The sequence below is a fragment of the Balaenoptera borealis genome (assembly GCF_965194805.1).
Source record: "Balaenoptera borealis genome assembly, chromosome: 4".
Taxonomy (NCBI): domain Eukaryota; kingdom Metazoa; phylum Chordata; class Mammalia; order Artiodactyla; family Balaenopteridae; genus Balaenoptera; species Balaenoptera borealis.
The window spans coordinates 134730761-134754122 of NC_138861.1; positions in this window are offsets into that span (position 1 = coordinate 134730761).

Below are 23362 nucleotides of genomic sequence, written 5' to 3' on the forward strand. Positions count from 1 at the left end.
TTAAGTCTGGAATGATCGGGATAAGTAATAGAGGTACTCAAGTAAAGGAGCTGAAAATTGACTATTTGTGAACCAAATGTGGAGATTTCATTGACTTAAGTCTTCAGGGTGTAATGAGAAAATTTGTGTCCTGGAAAAAGAAATGGAAATATATCAGTATCCTATCATGGAAGAATCAACAGACTTCTATTTTTCTAATTTTATTGTTTCCTGGTCACTCTTTTAGAAAATTAAATAATAATAGTACAAACAGACTGGAAAATTCTTAACCCTGTTATCAAAATGTGGAAAATTTCATCTGCAATCATCAAATCTCAGACTCATAGGTGCTCAACACTCAAAGGGACATTGAAAGCCATCTTATTATTCTCCCCTCTGGTGGAGATTTGGTTGAATGTTATGTAACCATATATACTATTAAGTCTGTGCATTTGTGTGTCCTTTTCTCAGCACACTCTTCTAACATCCAAATCAGAGTCATGTTTTAAAGTTTCTAAACAGAGTTTTGTGGCATAATGATTTTTCTCTCTGCTAATTTACAGAAACATTGTGCATCTACTTTAATAACCTTTCTTTCCAGAAGGTCATTAGGATATCTCCTTTGTCTTGGTGGGACAAACCAAAAGTTTACTAAACTCTGTCGAATAAGCTAGTATCATCACATTCTTGTGCTGCTTTTTTCTGAGCTTGCACCTGTAATTCCATAAAAACCAAAGAGAAAAATCAGTCCCTAGCACTTCAGTACTCTGATTATTAACATAATTCCACTGATGCATTTGTCTTTAAAGGAGCTCAGCACTCAAGATGCATAATTTGAATTGGCTTTGCTTAGAAATATGGTTCAAATAGTCAAGGAAGAATACAACCAAAATCCAGACAATGAAATTTTATCCTGGCACTGTATATTCTAAGAACTATAGACTCTGAAATGAGCTTAGATATAAAATTCCACACAATGAGGAATAGCAACATATTAAACCTAAAGGAGGCCGATATCAAATTAGTATAGTATGTATTACAAAATGTGATCATTAATAATAACTTTCTGGCTTTAGTGTCTAAAAAAACCTTTAGCAACCATGATCGACTCCCAGTCCTTTAAAATATTTTTCAAACTGCTAAATTTGACAAGGCATTGCTCTGCTGACCATGTACAGTAAATAACCAAAAGCATGGAATGTATCATTGGAGGACCTACTGCTGATGAAATCATCGTGATTTTTATAGCCTAGCTCACTTTTACAAGCAGAAGTGCTGCAAGGGTCAAAGCCCTGTTTCATGTCATATGGCAATTGAACGAAGCTGGACACCCACCGTGAGACACTGAGGTGGCCAGCTGGCATGGTGGCAGCTCTGCCGTATTGTTTTGCCCACCCACACAGTGTGTTTTAAACCAGTAAATAAAGAACACAACAGTAATTTTATAAAATTACCAACTATAAACAATCAAATCATTAGATAAAAGTATTGGTAACAAAAAAAAGAGAGAGAAAGAAATTACACATGAATCTTAAATATGCTGGAAGAATAAAACCTTTCCAAATGCAACAAACAGGCCAGAAAAAAAAAAAAAAATCTCTTAAAGTGCTATATGAGACAATACAGTCTTCTACATTCAAGTTTCAGCCAAGAAACTACAGAAGAGAACTAGATGTAACTACCAGTTTTAGCCGTAATATTAACATGTAATACACTGGAGGATATCTTCAGTACCTTTCTTGGCATTCTAAAAAGTAAGCACTCTGTGAAGTAGAACAGGCTATATGTTAAGGAGTCTGACATAGAACACTTATGTCATGCTCCAATTTCAGAACCTAACACAAAAACCTGACATTCTGATAAATGAAAACTAGTGGGTAGTTGGGATAATCTAAATAGTTCGGACATCTCTAGTTGACACTTTTACATGTTTAAAAATAAATCTAATTCTACTTGCAAAAGAACTATATTGTGTCTTCTAAATTGATTAATAGATGTATTAGTAATTGTTTTTATTCTTTGAATAATAAAATAACTAAATTTATAAAGTTATTTTAACCAAAATAATAAACATGGGTTGAAAAAAAATTGCTTTGCGTTAGATTGGGGTGGGTCAATTACTCCCATATAGAGATTGTATATTTTCTGTGAATTAAGTTTCTAGAAAATTTCACAGGTAAGAGATAATTTTTAAAATGTTGTTTTTTTCACATAAAGAACTCGGGTGCTCTGCAACTTTAATTTCCATTTACTCTATTGTTCAGCAACCACTGTTTACTTTTCATTTGTGGGGTATTTCGTACATATCTCTGCATGATATTTCTGCTGGCTTACTTTGTAAAGTATCTAAAAGTTTTTCAAATGAGTTAGAAATTGTGATTCCTAGTGAATGCATGTAATCACCAAGACAAGAGATAATCAAAGAAAATATTATTTTAAAATAGGCCAGTTCCTACTACAAGAGTAAATTATTGACTCTTTAGCCCTCTGTTTTGAGGTTTTATAGATAGCTTTAAGAGCTCAATGAGCCCTCTTCAGTCCAGCCCACCTTCCTTCAGAGCCGCAAATAATCAAGTTTAGATTTTTTTTTTTTTTAACAACAACAGCAACAACCATGCAAAAATCAAGTTGTGAGGATTGAAGAAGGGGGAGAAAGAGGGTAGAGCAAATTTGTCTTCTATTAGCACATTTTGACTACAATTAGCATGTTAACATGATTTCCTTTTATCCAGTTACCTTCTAAAGGTATTGAAATTGCCCCACCTCCCTCCAAGTGAGGCTGAGATTCTGAATTCCCACAGTTAGGATACAACCTTGGAATCTGCCTTCAGCTATAGGTAGAGACAAAGGAGACAGTGAAATTGACTTCTAGGTGATGCGACATGAGGAAGAAAAGAATAGGTTGAAATGGTCAATGTTTGTGGGGAAAAGCACTGTCTGCTGAGACATCATAAGTAAGAGGACAAGAAGGTGGCATCTAGCAAATTTTCCTGGGAAAAGGTTCACAGGGAACTGGAGATTTTGTGGTGTGCTACTTAAGGGTTTAAAGAAATATTTCTTAAATATACAAATTCAGGACTGATAATCAAAAATGAAACAGAGGGACTGAAATATTGCCTGAGTATGAGACTACATGAAGCTGAGATGCAAGGTGAACTTGATACAGAAGAAAAATTTCTGGTGGTCAGCCCACAAGGGTGTACTGAACTCTACCCAGCTGAGCGCAAACGTGAGGGTAGGCATGCAAGGAAGGCTTGGCCTCTGTGTAGGGTGGACTCAGCTTGGTCATGTAGAATGAGAGCGCTGAAAATGGAACTGGGAAATCTGAATTTTAATCCAGATTTTTTAATTATCTAGAAAATAATTTGGAAAATTACATCATTGGGATGAGGTTTCATCATCTGGAAATATTATGTCAAAAATACTAAGGCATATTCAGTTCCTAAATTCAGTGTCAGTAAAATGGGGTGGAGTGAAGGAGAGGAGCCCCAATATGAATATTACTAGCTCCACAGTACTGCTTAGGAAAATTGCATATTTTGTGTATATTTACCACTTTTAAATGACTTCATCAATGATGTCATATGTTGATTGGATTTAATCTGTATTGTTTTAAAACTCTCCTTTTCTACCACCCCAGTGAAAGCAAAGAGTACATTTTTTAACTGTATAACATTTGAAACTGGGCATTTTTTCTTCCTTTTGTGATACATATCCTTAAGTGGTTTAAAACAATCATTAGTTCTGATTTATGTCTTGTATATACAGAAAGTAAACTATTCTCTCACTGTAGTAGTTTCCAAGATACCATTTTATAAATGACAGAGTATCTAGTTAACAAAAGAAACTGAAGTCATTAATAAGGAAAACTGCTTTTCTGGAAACCAAACATATGAACAGCTAAGCTCAGAATAGAAATAAGCAGTTTAAAGTTTTATGGTAAGGGCAATATGTTACTATGACACCACTGGAGGTACATATGTTGAACTTAATTTTTCCCCTGGGAGAGGGAATCACCTGCAGAGGGAACCCATCAGTCTGGGGTGTAGACTACGAAGGAGAGAAGACAGAAAGAATGTTCTCTGTCATTTAAGGGTGGGAACTAAGAGCTGATCCCTTAGCCAGTACAGAAAGATCCTGTCCCTAAATAGAATTTTTGATACTCTGCAGTCTGTGGCCTCTGAATTCCTTATTCAGGGTCTTCCTTTTGGGGTACACTTGAGGGTTTTTTCCCTAGGGAAGAATAGCTTTCTTGTATAAAGAATGACTTCACATGACTTCACATGACTTGCTGTAATTGTGAATGAGCTAATCAAAATCTTAGGATTAAAAAAAAAACATAAAAATAAACTTAGGGAGGTCATCTCCTTCATTTTTCAGTTACTTCCTGCCAGGTTCCAGCAATCATATTAAACTCAAGGGGCAAAAATGTTATTAAGTAGGCTTAAAAATTATTTGCAGGAAAAAAACCTGGTATGTATAATCTATAAAACAATGCCTCACAGAGCAGATTACTATAAGAGCATTGAGTTTTTAAATATTTTGATTATTGGAGAAAGTATAATTATAGCTGTATATTGCTCATCTGGTCAACTGACTGAAACAATAGGATAAATACTTCATTTACTTGATAACGTGTTTTTTCTAAATCATTTATATTTTCCCACAATTATAAGTGGAAAGTATTAATAATGAAAACAAAATGAAGTTGAGATATCTAAGGAGTATTTTTTAAAAGCTCACACACGTGATTATACTTCTGTTCTTGTTTTTAATCTGTTCATTTTAACTGTTTAAACCCAAATTTAGAAAATGGTTATACCTCAAGCACTTTTTTTTTCATGTTCTCCTGTTTTAGATGTAGTTAGTTTTCCCCTCTGGCATGACATTGTAGCTATGGAAGCATGTCAGCTATTAAAGGAAATAGCTGCAGAGAATAAAAGTCTTAGACTTTTAAATACTATGAAAATAGTTAACTACTCAATTTGTCCTCAGAAGTGAGATTTTTAGTTATAATATTTTGAAAGAAAATTTACTGAACAAATATGAAATGATCCAAATGTTTTATAATTTTAAGAACAACCTCAAATTAGTAATGCAAATGAAGGTACTTGGGATAATTATTTTTCAAACTAATAATCATTTTACAGAAAATCACACATCTTTCTATTGCTTTGTACTAATGCATCTTTTAATTGCCACAAAATTAGTCTTCTAGGGATGGTGGTGGCAGTGATATTTCTTTTAGTGGTGATGACTAAGATGATTTTTCAAGTAATAGAATTTAAAACATCACTGAATACATTAGCATCTTGCTATATCCTTACTTATTGGTGGATGAAACTCTCAGGAATCTATAAAATACAGAGTCATAAATATCATTAAAATTTGGATAACTCAAAGAACATGTCAGTGAGCACTGTACATTTCATTATTCCTCATTCTATATAGAATCGAAGTAATAACGTTCTGGAGTGTATGCGTCAGAGTATCCTACTTTGAGACGATAAGGCCAGACCCTTAGGCTTTATACCTCCCACTTGCTCAGCCACCTGAAAAAGGTGTGAGCTGCCCTGGGAAGGGAGTGTCCTCAGGGGGTGGCTCCTTGCAACTGAGACAGATCCTGAGGAAGTTGCTGACAGGTAGAGGCTGTCTGCTGACTGTTCTCTTTGCCCTTAGGCAGAGTCCTTCCTTGAATTGGTATCTGGGAAGTGGATTTACACATCTGTCACAAGGGTGGTAACACTAGAGAGTGTAGAAAGAGGTCAGATTCTGGATATATTTTAAAGGTAGGGCTGATATAATTTCCTGATGGATTACAAGTGTGCAGTGAGAAAAGTAGTTAACAGGAAGATCCCTAGATTAGGTATTTTTACCAAACTAAATGCATGAAGAGTGAAATTTTTTTTCTTTTAGGAGTACATTTGGAGATTGGAGAAATGAAAAATTTTGTTTGGGGCATATTAAGTTTGAGCTGTGTATTCAACATCTCATGCAAATGTCAGTTGTAGATTCAGATGTATGAGGTTAGTCGGGAGATTGGGGGTGGAAATGTAAATCTGGACATTTTTACAGTTATATGGTTGGACAGGAGTGAGGGTTAAGGTAAGACAAGAAAGTCAAAAAAGAGGCAACACTTAGAGTTAATCCAAAATTTAAACGTTGTAGTGATGAAGAGGATCCAGAAAGGAGATTAGAAAAAATTTCCAGTGAGGTGATGCAGAGCAAGAGAAGGAGTAAACTGAAGAAGATATTTCAGGTTTGGAAGATAGAGATCAAGATGTTTCCAAATCACTGAATCTGACTTTTTTCATGTTATGATGGAAAAACTCTCCCTTGATTAACAAGGAGTACAGCTGATTTAAATAGTGCAGTGTTGTCGAAGTACAACATTTTCTCTATAAAAATGAATGACTAAGCAATAACCATTGGCTTTCACAAAGTTGTATTTAACTATAAAGATGCTTTTGGAAGTGAAATATGAATTAACTTTGACAAAAAAAGAGAGTTTAATATGCTTAACTGTAATGATTGCCTAGAAAAACATTCCAAATCCAGTCAAAATTAGTATTCTTCTAAATACACAAAAGCTGTGTTCTCTGCATAAGTTTCTGCTTGGTCAGTAGCTAATTTTACATGAATGTCTTGCTTATGAAGGAAGTTTTGGGGATTGATATAACTAAAAGATAGTGTTAGCTTAGGTTTTCCTTTTTGCTTTCCTTTTGTTGTGTTAACTGCATATGTAAAACTGACTCTCTCAAAACAAACTTGTAGATATATTTAAATGATTTTTAAAATAATAAATTATTTTAGAGTTTATTTACATAAAAAATGAAAATGAACATGAAACCCATTTGAGACTGTCAAGAGAACTTAAGCTTTGTTGCAAACATATTAAATATATGCCCATTCAGCACTTGGGCAAATGTTATAATGCAGTTTTATCACTCTATAAACAACTAGTATTGTCTTAGATATACTGAAAATACAGTAGCAGGCTACATTTGGACCAAATTATTTTATTTTATTTTAGTTTGGAATTTTATTTTTTTTTTTTATACAGCAGGTTCTTATTAGTTATCTATTTTATACATATTAGTGTATATATGTCAATCCCAATCTCCCAATTCATCCCACCACCACCAACCCCCCCGCTCCCTGGACCAAATAATTTTAAATGTGAAACTAACGTGATAAAAAATAATGAAAAACTATTTTGTTTATTTAAGAAAAAAACCTCACCTATATAGTATTTATTGGCCATTGGTTTGTTTGCCTATCTTCAAGGATATAATTAAAGTTAGTATAATTTACTCTTTCCATGCTAATATTTGGATTTAATATTCTTGAAATTTATTTTTTTAAATCCCCGTATAAAATTAGATTCTAATTCTTATTCTTTCAGTAACATAATATTTATTAAAAAGAAGTCTTTATTATGAGGAACAGTGTTATATGTTAATTTCTGTATGACCACATGTACCCTGGAAAAATTTTCAAATTAAAATATTTATTTAAGTAAACCAAAATTATATTTGGGTACATTCAATCAGATTAACATTTGTTTCTGGTGGAAATACTTGTTTAAGTTTCAATTTGTTAAAGGTTGTTTCAATCACAGTGTTGTTTACTTTTAAGACATTGAGGATAATATGAAATTTTTGTAATTTGCAAAGACATATTGCAAGTTAAAATGTAGTTTACCCATGAAATAACCTCGACATGATTGGAATTTATTTTAAATTGTGAAAATGGTGAAACCCTGCCATAACTCAGTAAGTAAGGTCCAAAAATTCAACCATACAAAATGTGGTGTAGTGGTATTGCAATGTTAACAAAAAAAAAAAAAAAAATGCATTTTTTAGTTAGTCTTCCAGTGACTACATGGTAAAGGAAAAGAGAAAACATTGCATTTATTTGTTTTTATTTATTAGGCCAACTGGGAAAAGGACTGATTGTTACAAAAAAAAAAAAAAGTAACAAAAAAATGCACCCTATACTGAACTAAGAAAGACTGAAATGATCATGAGACAGTCATTTGCTAACACTTCCTTCTGTCACCCAATCATCAAGAAGAAGTTAGCTTTTACCCACCCTGCCCCTTTTGGAGAACTTGGGCAGGCCAGAGCGTTGGCATTATTCACCAGTACCACATAATCTGTATTTTACTGTGGGGGGCTTACTGTAATTTGAAATACCATCTACTTCAACAGTCTTTGTTTGTACACTCACCATCTTGTTTATTGCCAAGGTTTATTTAGTTGATCTGACTGGCTAGTGGATTATAATGTCCACTACCTCATTGCCTTCCAGACTGTTGATTAACAAGAAAGGTCTTTCCAACTAAAGAATAGCCTTTCTGAAAAGAACCTAAATCGAGTTGTACTTCTCTAAGGAAAATTCTAAACACATTGTGTGTGTTTGTTTTTTCATCATTCCTAGGGTATGGAAAACTGTATGTTTTATTAAAACTGTGTTTTGTTAAGAAGCAAGTGTTGTTTGCAATATTTTATTTAAAAAATTAGAGTGCTATCCCAACCCACAATTTATTTCTACATTTACTTTTTCTTCAACATATACTGGGGCCTATGGTAGCTAATGAAGATACAAATATGAATAATTCACAGCCTTTGTGCCCAAGCTGCTCATAGTCTAGTGGCAGTGAAAAACAAAGAAAAATTGTAATAAGTGTGATACAGGCTATAAAGGAATACTCACAAGAGTCAGTAGTGCCACTAAGGAGCAAGTAGATTTGAAAGTAGAACAGGCCTAAATATAATGTTTGAAAGAGTTTTCAAAATTAAAACCTGGGAAGTAGTAAAATAGGTAAATAATTTGATGTTCTTTTTAAAGTTACCACTCATAATAGATCAGCAGCTCTTTTCAAAGCCTGGTAAAAAGAGAATCCTTTACTACCCTGACTAAAAGGAAATTAAGGAAGAGAGGGGGAGATATCATGAGCAAAAATATTTCAGGTACTTCTCTTTGATATACAGGGCTCTGGTATACTTACACTAGGGTTGTATGTCTGTCATAAGACATACAGCTTGCAATCTCATAATGAAGAGATGATTACATTTCACATATGCCTCCCTTATGGGAGAAAACATATTATTTAAAATGAGGTTAACCAGCAAATACAATTGTTTAATTTCATTATGGGTTTGGATCCCAGGTGTAGCTTTATAGCCATATTAGCAAGCATTAGTTTTGGTGTGTTTTTCTACCAAATCCTTTTAACATTTCTTTGGGGAGATAAAAAATAGAGATTATCAGAGTTCTTTTAATGCCTTTATCCATTGTCTCTATAACCAATTTTAAGATGAAAATGCCAGAGAGACTTTACAATAAATAGCATCATTGTGCTCTGAGATATTACACAATACGAAGTATAAAGCACCACCCTCAGAGTGGCTCCATCTTTTGTTCTTATCATTCTACAACTTCTAGCAGTTAAGACAGCAAACAGGGTGAATAAAAGAGTCTCTAAAGTACTGAGACTATAGATAATTCCCTTCTACTCTGGATTTCCCTATGTCTCAAAGTTCAAATTTGGAATGTATTTATTTCAGGAAAATGTCTTGAGAAAAGCATTCAACATGCGCTCCTTTTAAGTCATGTTAAGCGCAGTGCTCTTGCATTATCTACATTTGGTCCTGTTTCAAATCTATGTTCTTTTTCTAAAATATTTGTTCTTATTTTGATTTGTTCCACTTAAGTTATTAAATTGTACTACATGGCACACAACATCAATTGACATGATTTTAGTAAAGCCTACTGGTAAAGATTTTAAATTATTAAATGAACAATTCTTAGTTTTCTTGCAAATTTGCCCCCTTATAATGCATAACACTTTACAATTCCTACTCTCTAACCAATTTATGTGTAATTAACCACTCTCTTCAGGTGCTTCTCATACCCGCTTGACTGCATTTTTTCATTGTCTTTTGTTGATTTTCCTTCCCTTCCTACCTTGTAAATATTAGTGTTACCTGAAATTTTATGCGTTTCCTTCTACTCATCACTATGCTTTCTTCCTGAGCCATTTTGTCTGCTCCTCTATTTTCAGTATATTTCAAATATGTCAAGCTATTAAACCTATAATCTTAACCAAGTCTTCTAAAATCTTCAAATGATGTATACCTCAATTGGATATTCTTATAACATGAGCTGGAAAAATACTTCCCTCATTTTCCAATTTGATTTGGAAATTCTCTTGTTTTTGTCTTGTTGACACACTATTAACTGAAACATGTTCTTAAGAAATAAAATTAGGAATGTAGTATGGAAGGAGAAAAATCTTGTTCCAAAGAGAATGTACTTTATGTATTCTTGACTCATGCTAAACATTATCTATTCTAACCATTAGTCAATAATTGAATTGTCAAAGCAATTACTTTGATAGTCATTATCTTTAGGGAATACTTTTATCTGTTGCGTTCTTTATTGTATACTTGAGATATCTGACTAATATAAACTATAAATGTTTATTCCCTGGCAATTATAAAGAAAGTCTTAAAATATTATACAGAGTTTCACTTTTTCTAATAGATGCTTAATGAACTATCACAAAGAGAAATGAAATTCATATATTGATTCAGCTTACAACTTGATATTGCTGTAAGTTTTCATAAACATGTGTATCTTTCAAGCAGAATTGGTGAAGAACAACTCATAAATAAACTTTTAAAACTATTTAATTTTTTAGTGTACTGGAGATATTTTTATAAGCGGTTGAACTATCATTGCTCAGTGGAGGACATCCTCTGAACATAGATGTTTATTTATTGAAAATTACTGATGCATTAACCCAGAGCAATGTTATTGAAACATAGTTGTTTTTGAGAGAGCTAAAGACTTAGTTCTCTAGTAGAGAGAAGTTTTGGGCCTTTTGAACTTCATTATTCTTCATTATTTTGTGCTACAGTCTTTTATTATTTTGGCTGGTCCAAAATAAGCTTTCAGTTTCCGTTAAATATATTAATTATTTGATTACGAATTCTTGTGTCAAAAGTTTTTTGTTGTTGTTTGTCTGTATGCTTCTGACTTTAATTTTAAAGTCCTTTGGGTCAGCACTCGAAAACTTATTCACATGTAGTTTGACCTGGTAAAAAGCAAAATCTAATTTCAAAGTTTATTTCTTTATTAAAACTAATTTGTTATAAATGCAGTTCATCTGAGGTATATATATATATATATATATATATATATATATACACACACACACACACACACACACATATGTATTCCATTGTCTTTCTATTAACCTATATCTTTGCTCCTTGAGAGTGGACTAGTTATATTTCAGTATGTAGTAATATAATGGGACTAAAAAGTTAAAGTTACACTGTGAAATAGAGTAAAATAATAAAATACCACTTAATTCAGATAGCTACTGTGAGAAGATGGTTTCATTATTTATAATTATCAATTTAGAACAAATGCAATAAATTGCAAAGGAGATGTTTACATTAGGTCATAATCTTAAAATAGATATAATCTACATATTCTAAATGCAATAAAGATTGCTTGAAATCCCAATGAGTGGGAATTCAGAAAAGCATGCCCTCTGTTCTTTAGTTTCTCTGTTTTAAAAAAATATATTATTGATGTTTATTATAATATCTTAAAGAGACATTCAGTAACATTCAAAAAGATGGAGCAGAGGATCCCAAAGGACCCTGTATCAGTCAAAGTCCAGTCAAGAGACGTAAACCGTACCAGCTCTTTTAGCAAAGAGAGCTTAGCTTAAAGAATGGTTAATGAGTTGCTGAAATATTGAAACATAATAAAAGAGAAACTAAGCCATTATTTTGGAAACAACTGTAGGAAGCAGATATCATCCCTGGAACTATGAGAACAAAGGGAAGAGATTGGGATTACCAAACCTTTGAAGTTTGGAGAAGAGGTCTTCCTAAACTGAACGCCAACCTCCCAGGGGAAGAAGTTTGTCTGACACTAATATCTCAGAGCTTAGAAGAGGGGCTCTAAGAGACTGGGACTTGGATTTCTGAGAAGGGGATGCTGTCTGGTTCCATGCCAGTGTCATTGAAAGGTCACAAGTACAAATATTGGAAAAACTCCAAACTGCTGCAAGTGAAATGAACCCACCAAAGCTGGCTTGAAGAAGCAAGGGTGGGTGCCATTGAGAGGAACAGGAAGTCTGAAAAATCAGTGAGAAAGGAACAATTTCCTTCTTACTCTTCCAGCCTCGCAATCTCCCTTTAACTCCCTGGCAGAGCCTAACAGGAAGCCAGCTGACAAGGCACGACTGTAGTTTGTGGAGCTCTAGCCCCCGTATCAAAAAAATCACTGTATAGAAGGATAGGTTAAAAGGAAAGAAAACTAGCTTAATAGCTAGCACAACTGAACGCTAAAGTTGGCAGTGTTAGGGAGATGCATTTTAAAATTGTGAAATCAAATTGAAACTGCAAGTTTCGCTGGCTGGCTCTAAATCCTAAAAGTGACATAATATGATGGAATTTAAAGAATATTTTCTGAGATATAATTGACATATAGTATTATATTAATTTCAGGTGTACAACATAATGATTCTATATCTTTAAAAGTTTTTGATTCTACTCTTAAATAATATCTTTTGAAAGGTATGACAAACCTGAACCTCAGCAAGGAAAACAAAAAAATTGAGTAAAACTCTGAAAAGAGAATAATATTCATAACTGTCTATTCCCCAGTGCACACACATACAAAGTATAAAGGTTACATTTGTGATAAAAGGTGACCAAGTGCGTTAAAGAAAAGGAAGGCTTTGCGATCTGACCATCAGAAACAGGTCAGATTTATCAAAAGCTATCTATACAATGTTTGTTTATGGTCCCTGGGAGAGTATCCACTGCTTACATGTGTTTATAAAAGGAAAACTTCTGTTAGATAGAACATAAACCAACTAGTTATTTCCCCCACAATTCCCTGAAAGATTATTATCTAGATTTATCCAAAAATAGTTGGCTTTCTTCTAAAACTACATCCTAGAAAAGCAGTCACATTTGCTTATTAGCTCTGAACATGTCTTCTACATTTTTTCTTATTTTTTTAGGAGACGAACTATGCAAGAATATTTTACTAAAAATCATGGTCCTTAGCTTGGGGTGCAAATAAACTGAATGAGAGAGAAGTTGAGAATTGCTGCAGAGGAATTTTTTCAGAGCACATCTTTATGCTAAAAGGGACATAGCTTATACTATATCCATCTCTATTGGAAAGCACCAGTCTAAAGTAACTATTACTAGCTTGTTCTATTATAAATATCCATAAATATATACTTAGGAAAAATAAAGGTTCTAGACACACATGCACTTCAATTTATCTCTTATTGGTATGTATAACTATAAGTAAATTTATTAAATTATTAAAGATATATGTCGATACCAATTTTATTGCACAGTAGCACAAATCTAGAAAAGCCATATAAACAGTTATTTGATTGCAAGGCATTAAAAAGTGGCTAATATTTATTGAGTGCTTTCTAAGTATCCAGAGCTATTCTAGGTATTGTGGATACATAGTTGAAGAAATAGATACTTCCCAACTCATTTACTAAGGCCATTAGTACCTTGATACAAAACCATATAAAAATGGTACAAAAAACAAACAAGATTGATGTCGCTAATGAACTTAGATACAAATCCCTCGACAAAATATTAACAAATCAAATCCAGAATTACATAAAAATAACAACAGACATGATCAAGTGAAATTTATTCCAATTATGTAAAGCTGGTTCAACATTTAAAAATTAATCAATGTAATTAACAGGCTAATGAAGAAAAATTTTATGATCATGTTAATGGATGCAGAATAAATATTTGTCATAATTATTAATATCCATTATCCAATATTCATTAATGTTATAAACTCTCACCAAGTTAAGAATGAAGGGAGCCAGCTAAAATTGATATGGTTCATCTACAAGATACTAACATCATAATGGTGAAACACCGAACGTGTTTCCTCTAAAATCTGGTACAAATCACGGATACTTGTTCTCATCACTCTTATCCAACCTAGTAACAGAAGGTCTAACTGTTGCAATAAGAAAAAAGGAAATACAGATCAGAAAGATATAAAACAGCCCATACTTGTAGATGATTGTCTATACAGAAAATCCTGAAGAATCTACCAAAACAAAACAAAACAAAATCCAACAACCAAAAAAAACTTCTAAACTGATGTCAGTTCAGCAATTTTGTAGGATGTAAGAACACTCAAACCAAAATTAAAAACATAACAAAATCACTCTAAAAATAGTTATATACTTAACAAAACATGCACAGAATCTGTATGATAATTTTTAATGGTGATTAAAGAAATCAAAGAAGACCAGAACAGTGGAGAGAAATATTGGAAGACTCAACCTAGTACACGTGTCATGTCTTCCTAAATTGGTTTAAAGGCTTATTGCAATTCCTATTAAAACCACAGTAAGGTATTTTTTGTTGACATAGGCAAGTTTATAATTTATATGGAAAAATACAGACCCTAGAATAGCTTTAAACTCTCAAGGAATATAATAGGAGGAATCACTCTACCTGATATGAGGCCTGCTATATAGGCACAGTAAACAAGACAGTGTAATACTGGTAAGGTATAGACACATAGATCATTGAAGCAGAATAGAGAATCCTGAAGTAAATGGATCCAACTGATATTTGTCAAAAGTGTAAAAGCAAACCAGTGGAGGAAAGATAGCTTTTCAACAAATGGTATTGGAACAATTGGACATCCAGAGACCCCCCCAATCCCCCAAAACAAAACAAAACAAAACAAAACCCACTTGACTCAAACCACAATTTTATACTAAAAATTTACTCAGAATGGATCCAGAGTTAAATTTAAAGTGCAGAAATATAAAAATTTTAGAAAAAAACCATAGGAGGTAATTTTTTGGATCCCAGGCTAGGCAAAGAATATGATCCATAATAAGAAATATTGATAAATTAAAATTCTTTTCTCTGTCAAAGATCTTGTTAAGAGCATGAAAATACAACCTCCCAACAGGGAGGAAATATTTGCAAATCTCATATTAGACAAAGGACTAATATCTAGAATATACAATACAAAGGACTCTCAAAACTCAGTAGTTAAAAAAACACATGCAATTAGAAAATGGGAAAGAATTATGAACACATATTGCTGAAAGGGATCTACAGATGGAAAATAAATACATAAAAAAAGGGTTCAACCTCATTAACTCTTAAGGAAATACAAATACTAAGCCACAATAAGATATTACTATATCTTATACTACCAGAATAGCTAAAATTAAAAAAGTAATAAGACCACATACTGGCAAGGATGTAGAGAAAATATTTTAATCTTACATTGAAGGTGGGAGTATAAAATGGTACAATCTCTCTGAATAAAGATTGTCAATATCTTATAAAACTAAGCATGTAACTACCATGCAACCCAGGAATTGCACTCTTGAACATTTACCCTAAAGAAATGAAAATTTATGTTTACTCAGAAATCTGCGCACAAATGTTCATAGCAGATTTGTTTTATAGCAGCTTAAACTGGAAATAACCCAGATGTCCTTCAATAGTTTAATGGTTAAGCAAACTGTGGTGCATTCATACCAGGGATATTACTCAGAAATAAATAGGATGGAACTATTGATACAAGCAACAGTTTGGATGAATCTGCTGACCTTTATGCTGAGTGGAAAAAAAAAAAAATCCTACAGTGTTACAGACTGAGTCTATTTATAAAACATTCTTGAAATGACAAAATTATAGAAATGGAAGCAGATTAATGGCTCCAGGGATTAGGAACTGGGGGATGAGTGTAGATCTAAAAGGACAATAGAAGAGATCCTTTTGATAAAGGAACTATTATGTATCTTGACTGTTTAAATATTAATAACCTGTGATTTTGCAGTATAGTTTCACAAGATGTTACCATTAGGGGAAACTGGATTACCTTGCATTATTTCTAACTACTACATATGAATCTACAGTTATCTCAATAAAAAGTTAAATTAAGGAATAAACATAATTTGCTTTATAGATGATGTTATGATTCAATATTATAGATGATGTTAAGATTCACCTGACAGATTGGAAGAGGATACACTCTATAAATTTGAGTAGCACTAATATATAGACTTACAAGAAATTATTGCAATAAATAGAAATAAATAATCCATAGAAGTATAGGCAAGACATGAGCATATAATTTATATAAGATAATACTCAAATGGATAATAAGTATATGCGGACATATGGAAGTTCACTGGAATCAGACACAAAGGTTATCCCACCCACTAGGTCTGCAATATTTTGAAGTTTAAACATTGTCAAGTGTTTATAGAGATGTGGGGAAACGGAATTCCTGATGCATGTGCATTTGATGCAAGAACGTACTAGTACAGCCTTCTTAGAGAGCAATCTGCAGTACTTAGTAAAATTCAGCATATATACATATACATATACATCATACACACACATACACACACTTATACCTTGCACAAAATCTAAGACAGAGCAACATAGCAATTATTCTTTGTACAAAACCCAGTATATTCATACACTATTCCATTATGGGACAAATACAGGTATGTTCATCTCAGTGTGCTTTGTGGTAGGGAGAAATTTAAGACAGCTTAGGTATCTATTAATGGAAAGATAGATAAGCAAAATATGGTGAATATACAGGAAAGAATTCTAAGCAGCCATTTGAAGCATCAAACTAGATGTAGACACAGTAAGATGGACAAATCTTAATATTATAGCAATTGAATATGCCGTTCAGTTAATAAAAATTTTGTATATATACATATATAAAAATATATGTATTAATATATAATATATATAATACAAAATCTGTACTGAGAATTTACAAAGATACATATCTCACACATTAAGGGGTTTGACAATATGTAGGGAGGGCTTTAGGAATGGGGTTAAAAGGAATACATGATAAACTAAATAACTGATGATATTGAAAAATTGAATATTTTATTGATAATACAGTCCAGGACCAGAGATGCCTTTGGGCCAAGTCACTCTGAATCTACCAGATTGCTTGGAGAAATAACTCTATGCATTTCTGAACTCAAGGGGCTGTATAAATAAAAATCAGGACTGAGCCATACATGTGGTTATATAAAGTCCAGAAATTATCAATGCAAGGTCATGTGTATCAGGGTGCCTTGAGCATCTGCCTGATTCTTCTTTTGTTGGCCATCCTTGTGATATTTTCATCCAAAAGAGAATAAATACAACATCAAGTTGTCTGGGCATCGAGTTTCTAAAAAGGTGGACACACAATTTAAAACTAACTAGGCCAAGAGGGCTAGACTGAGAGAGATTCATTATCAGTGTTTCAAAAATGATACTCTTTAGCAATTTATAGGGGAGAATAAGCTTCTAAATAATAAGGATTATGTAAATTCGAAATCCGGGATCCATCTTTGGTACCATATTGTCTCTTACCCCTCCTATTTGCTCTATCACTATACCTTATATATTTTAAGGACTATTTAATGCTTTGAACCCACCCACTTCTTGTCCTATCAACTGTCACCATCCTAGGCTAAGCTGGCATCATCTCTAAGCCCCATTATTCTAAATGTCTCTGAACTTCCAGTATTCATGCTGGCTCTTTCCAAGCAGTTTACTACACTGAAGCCAGAGTGGTCATTTAAAAATACAATTCTAATCACACTTTCACCCCAGTGCCACTCTCCATCCCCCCACTTAAAATATTTCAAGGGTATTATATTGTATATGTATAGAATCGAGGGGAGGATAGAAAACTTCTTGTGGCCTACAAATCCCCGCATATTCTAACTCCTGCTAAAAAACACCAGCAGAATTGTCTGTTGATTCAACAAAATTGAATGTATTGTGTATACTGCAATAAGGGGAAATGTCACCTAGGCAGAGTCTTAGTAATGTCTCAGAAGAAGAAGACCGGGGGAGAATATTTGTGAAGTTTCGAAATCTGGACTCAAGTGGTATAAGGAGAGTCTTTCAAAGCAGGGAGCTTATTAGGATTAGGCACATTTTGTGTCATAATAATAGTTTAGGATTCGGTAACCCAGCGTAGAAGTAAGTTTTAGGTAAACTGATAAATGAGCTGGTTGTCTACGAGAGCAATGTATTCTTCTGATCAAGGAACTATCTCCCCAGATTAATTCAGATAGATTGGTTTGTAGGAATTTCCCAAAGGAACCAGAGAAGTACTTATTGGTTTACAGCCTATTTTTTGGGACAAGAGTTTCTTAAAGCCAATAGGAGAGTCTTGTTGACTCAGGTGGCCTCTGTTCTCAGGCCTCAATAGTTAAACTCTGTGGAGGGGGAAGGTCTTGGGTCTCATTCTTCAGCTTGAGTTTATATAAATTTTTCTCTTTCTCCTCCAGCCATATTCCCTTGCTATATATAATCAGGGAGTTGTATATCTCATGGTCTCTCTTTCAGTGGTGTTTTTTGTATATGCATTTCTTCCTGCATAGAATGCTCTTCTATTTCCCCTTTTCATATCTTAAACTCCTATTTCTTCTTCATGGCTCAGTAATTACTTCCTTGGAAAAGTCCTTCCTGATACCTCCGAATTAGATAAATCAGTCTATTTTGTGCTTTTGTAATTCCAAAAATTGCTTACTTGTAGACTTACAGTTATAATTTTATTTTGTTTGCTTGATTATTTGATTAAAGGATAACTCCTCCACTAGACTAGACTAAGCTTTAAGAGGTAGATTTCTTATTGCTTTGGCTCACTCTTAGACTCTCAGTATCTATTACACTATGTCACATGTTATTTTCTCAAATATTTGGATGCAGGATGAAAAGATGAATAGAAAATATCCCTCTACCTAAATACTTTTGATTTTACCTTCTACCGAAATCTAATATTCATAACTAAACCCTTGGGCCATGTAATTACCACCAGGAATCCTGAACGTATCACTGGAGATGATTCCATGGAGTGAAGAAGTAGTTTTTTCCAGTAAGCAGAGTGGAGACTCAGCATAATATAATTTAAATGTTTAAAGACTATGAACCTTTATTTTAAATCCCAAATTGCTGAATTGAGACTTATCAGTATGGAAGATGTTAACCGAAGTGATTCATGGTAATTAGGATTATTCAAAGTACTTTATTATATTAAAAAAAATATTCAAAATGGGAAAATTTTCTCACTTTGAATTTCAGAGTATTTTCTCAGAAGATATTGTGTATCCAAATATAAATATGAAAATCCAAGCTTAGCATCTGTGAACAATAAGGAAATGCTTTATTTATTATAATCAGAGATGCTAAGAAATTGAATATGAGACTGATATGTTTTTCTTTTCTGATCTTCTCTGTTTTATTTTTTTATTTGAATTTTATTTATTTTTATAAAGAAAGTTCTTATTAGTTACCTATTTTATACATATTAGTGTATATATGTCAATCACAATCTCCCAATTCATCCCACCATCACCCCCCCGCCACTTTCCCCCCTTGGTGTCCATACATTTGTTCTCTACATCTGTGTCTCTATTTCTGCCTTGCAAACCGGTTCATCTGTACCATTTTTCTAGATTCCACATATATGCATTAATATACGATATTTGTTTTTCTCTTTCTGACTTACTTCACTCTGTATGGCAGTCTCTGGGTCCATCCACATCTCTACAAATGACCCAGTTTCATTCCTTTTTAAGGCTGAGTAATATTCCATTGTATATATGTGCCACATCTTTATCCATTCGTCTGTCGATGGGCATTTAGGTTGCTTCCATGACCTGGCTATTGTAAATAGTGCTGCAATGAACATTGGGGTGCATGTGTCATTTTGAATTATGGTTTTCTCTGGGTATATGCCCAGTAGTGGTATTGCTGGGTCATACGGTAATTCTATTTTTAGTTTTCTAAGGAACGTCCATACTGTTCTCCATAGTGGCTGTATCAATTTACATTCCCACCAACAGTGCAAGAGGGTTCCCTTTTCTCCACATCCTCTCCAGCATTTGTTGTTTGTAGATTTTCTGATGATGCCCAGAGACTAATATTTTAAAAGCATGTATTTTTAAATGTTTTTCCTCCAATTCAGTTTAGTTTGATGTCATGGAAGAAATTATTGACAGAGGATACAAGTGTGCGTGCACACACACACACACACACACACACACACCACACAATCTCAAGATATATGAGAGAAAACAATAAAACATTTTAAGTAATTTAAAAAGTAAGCCAAATAAGCTATTTACTTCTCACTTTGACCAGAAGACTATAGGCTAAATTTAAGTGAATTGAAATGAAATAACATTTGTTAAGCATCTACCAAGGCCTAGCACTGAACTTAGTACTGTTGGTATCAAAAGAAGAACATGAAGGAGATAAAGTCTCTTTCTTAACTGGTTCTAGACTAGAGGAGACAGGGGACTTCCCTGGTGGTGCACTGGTTAAGAATCTGCCTGCCAATGCAGGGGACATGAGTTTGAACCCTGGCCCGGGAAGATCCCACATGCTACGGAGCAACTAAGCCCGTACACCACAACTACTGAGCCTGCGTTCTAGAGCCCGCGAGCCACAACTACTGAAGCCCGCATGCCTAGAGCCTATGCTCTGCAACGAGAAGCCACCGCGATGAGAAGCCTGTGCACCGCAACAAAGAGTAGCCCCTGCTCGCCACAACTAAAGAAAGACTGCGTGCAGCGACGAAGACCCAACGCAGCCAAAAAATAAATAAATAAATGTATAAACTAGAGGCGACAGATAAGTAAGCAATCGAGTGAGATGCATTTTTATAAGGCCAAGTGGTAAAAGAAGCATAAAACATATAGAGAAGACAATGACTGACATGCTAATAAAGTAGGTAGATTTATGAAAGATTTGGACATTGAGGGAAAATTAGAAAGTGAAGACACACTAAAAGAAAGTGAGCCCAAAGAGATACTAAAACACATTTGTTTATACTCATCTTAAGCACTTTCTTTCTAGGTCAACTTGTTTGAATGTAGTCTCCTAAGAAAAAATATTCACTCTCAAGTCTTATCATACTGTTTATAGAAATGTGCTGTTTGTGAGGACTTAATTCACATAATTAAAGGAGCAGAGCATACAAATAAGGCACTAAGAGTGCTCTGGCATGATAAACTGCTAAGTCTGAATTCCATAGTAATGAAAGCTAGCCCTATCAGAAACCCAGGTACCATAATTGGGAAACATTTCTTCATGGAACCTTCTCATTTCTGCACAGCTTGTGAGAAGAAGCACTAACAGCACTTTGTTTTGGATTATCTTTGTAAGTACATCTGTAAAAGGAACAGCCTTTAATGATGTCTCCTTCCAGGTAAAAGGGCAAGCTTGCTGCCCATTATAAACATTGGGATTCTCTTAGCTCAAGATTCCTCTCCTTTAATGCAACTCGCTAAATGTGCAGGCATCCATCTGAGCTCTTCTGAACAATCCCATGAGACCTTTCATCAGAAAACTGATGAAAATTCAGAAATTCATAGATGCTTATGTTGCTTATTGTGCCCTGAACCAGGAATCTTGGGTCTTCTGAAAGCATTCATAAACTTGCTAGCTTGCAAGCAGGGTAACATCGCAGATTCTTCAGAAGTCTTGACAGTTTGTGCTACTAGAACAAAAGTATCATAAACTGGATGATTTAAACAACAAACATTTATTTTCATAGTTCTGGAGCCTGGGAAGTCTAGGGTGAAGGGGTCAGCAGATTCCTTGTCTGAAAATGGTCTACTTCCTGGTTCATGGATGGCTGTTTCTCTCTGTGTCCTCAGATGGTGTAAAGAGTGAGACCACTCTCTGATATCTCTTTCATAAAAACACTGACCTAATTACCTCCCAAAGACCCCACCTCCTAACACTATCACACTGGGGATTAGGATTTCAACGCCTGAATTTTGGAGGGACAGAAACATTCAGTCCATAACAACAGTTTTAGCAATGAGGATGGGATGCTGACAGAGACGTGACTCTCTAGAAAGGAAGGATAAGGTTGTTATTGACCAATTAACAGGATTTGAAGGAAGACCATGAGAATAAATCACAAGTGTGTTGACCATGCTATAAGGCTAATTGGGCAATAAGTCATCCTCTACTTTTTTGCCTGTTACTGAGGAAGAATTAGGTCAGTTGTTACAGCTGAGTACTGGAAAATAGTTTCAGAGCTATTGTAGTTTCCTCAATAGTATCTTTTTTGCTTAATACCCTTCAGGCAGGGGGATTCCTTGCCAATCTGGTGGTCACCCCATTGCAACAACAAATGCTAAGATTCACCCTAGGTGGCCAGAAGGTTTCACTCCCTTTCAGACAATAAAGAGATAAGCTCATAGGCTGAATGAGAAGGGAGGAAAATTTCTCTAGTGCTATGGCAGAAACCAAACCAATTATGAGTATGCTGGTTCTCTTGGAAGATGAGGAAATGTGTTCTGTAATGCTTGTTTAGGAAGATGATGGCAACAGCTGGACTGTCTTAAATCTTCATCTTAGCTTCTCCTGGCGTCTACCGTGCCAACTTTAGATACATTCAAAGATAACCATAAAAGATCTCAGAGTTTTATTGCAGTGGTTTTTGACTCATTTAAGGGAGCTTTGGCCCTCTCTGGGGAATTTCCCTGAGCATAAAAAATCCTCCTACCCCCATTAAGATGAAACCCAATATAAATTTAAGAGATATTATCATGACAGTGGGGTAGTTAATACCATAGATAAAGAAGGAGTCCTTCAGGAATAAAGACGCAGACGTAGAGAATGGACTTGAGGATGGGGGACGGGAAGGGTAAGCTGGGACAAAGTGGGAGAGTGGCATGGACATACATACACTACCAAATGTAAAATAGATGGCTAGTGGGAAGCAGCCACATAGCACAGGGAGATCAGCTCGGTGCTTTGTGACCACCTAGAGGGGTGGGATAGGGAGGGTGGGAGAGAGACACAAGAAGGAGGGAATATGGGGATATATGTGTACATATAGCTGATTCACTTTGTTATACAGCAGAAACTAACACACCATTGTAAAGCAGTTATACTCCAATAAAGATGTTAAAAAAAAAAAAAAAAAGATGGAGTACTTTATAAAGTGTTGCCATGTGAATTATTGATGGTTGAGTCACCCAGCCACTGGGTTCAAGGCCTATGGCCCCAGTGGGAAAGGAATTTGGGGATATCAAGTTATCCCCAAAGCTGAAGTAGATATTATAGGGAATAATTGCCTTATCACCTGATATAGGGCATTGGGTAGACCAAAGACAGTGGAAGTTAGTTTGATTGAGCTGTCAGCAGCAACGTCTACACTCAAAGAACAGAAAATAAATTCATCTGGCTTATTATTCATCTGGCTTACAGTGAGAGCCACTTACTTGTACCATGCCGCATATCTCTCACTCCTCCATGATATCAGT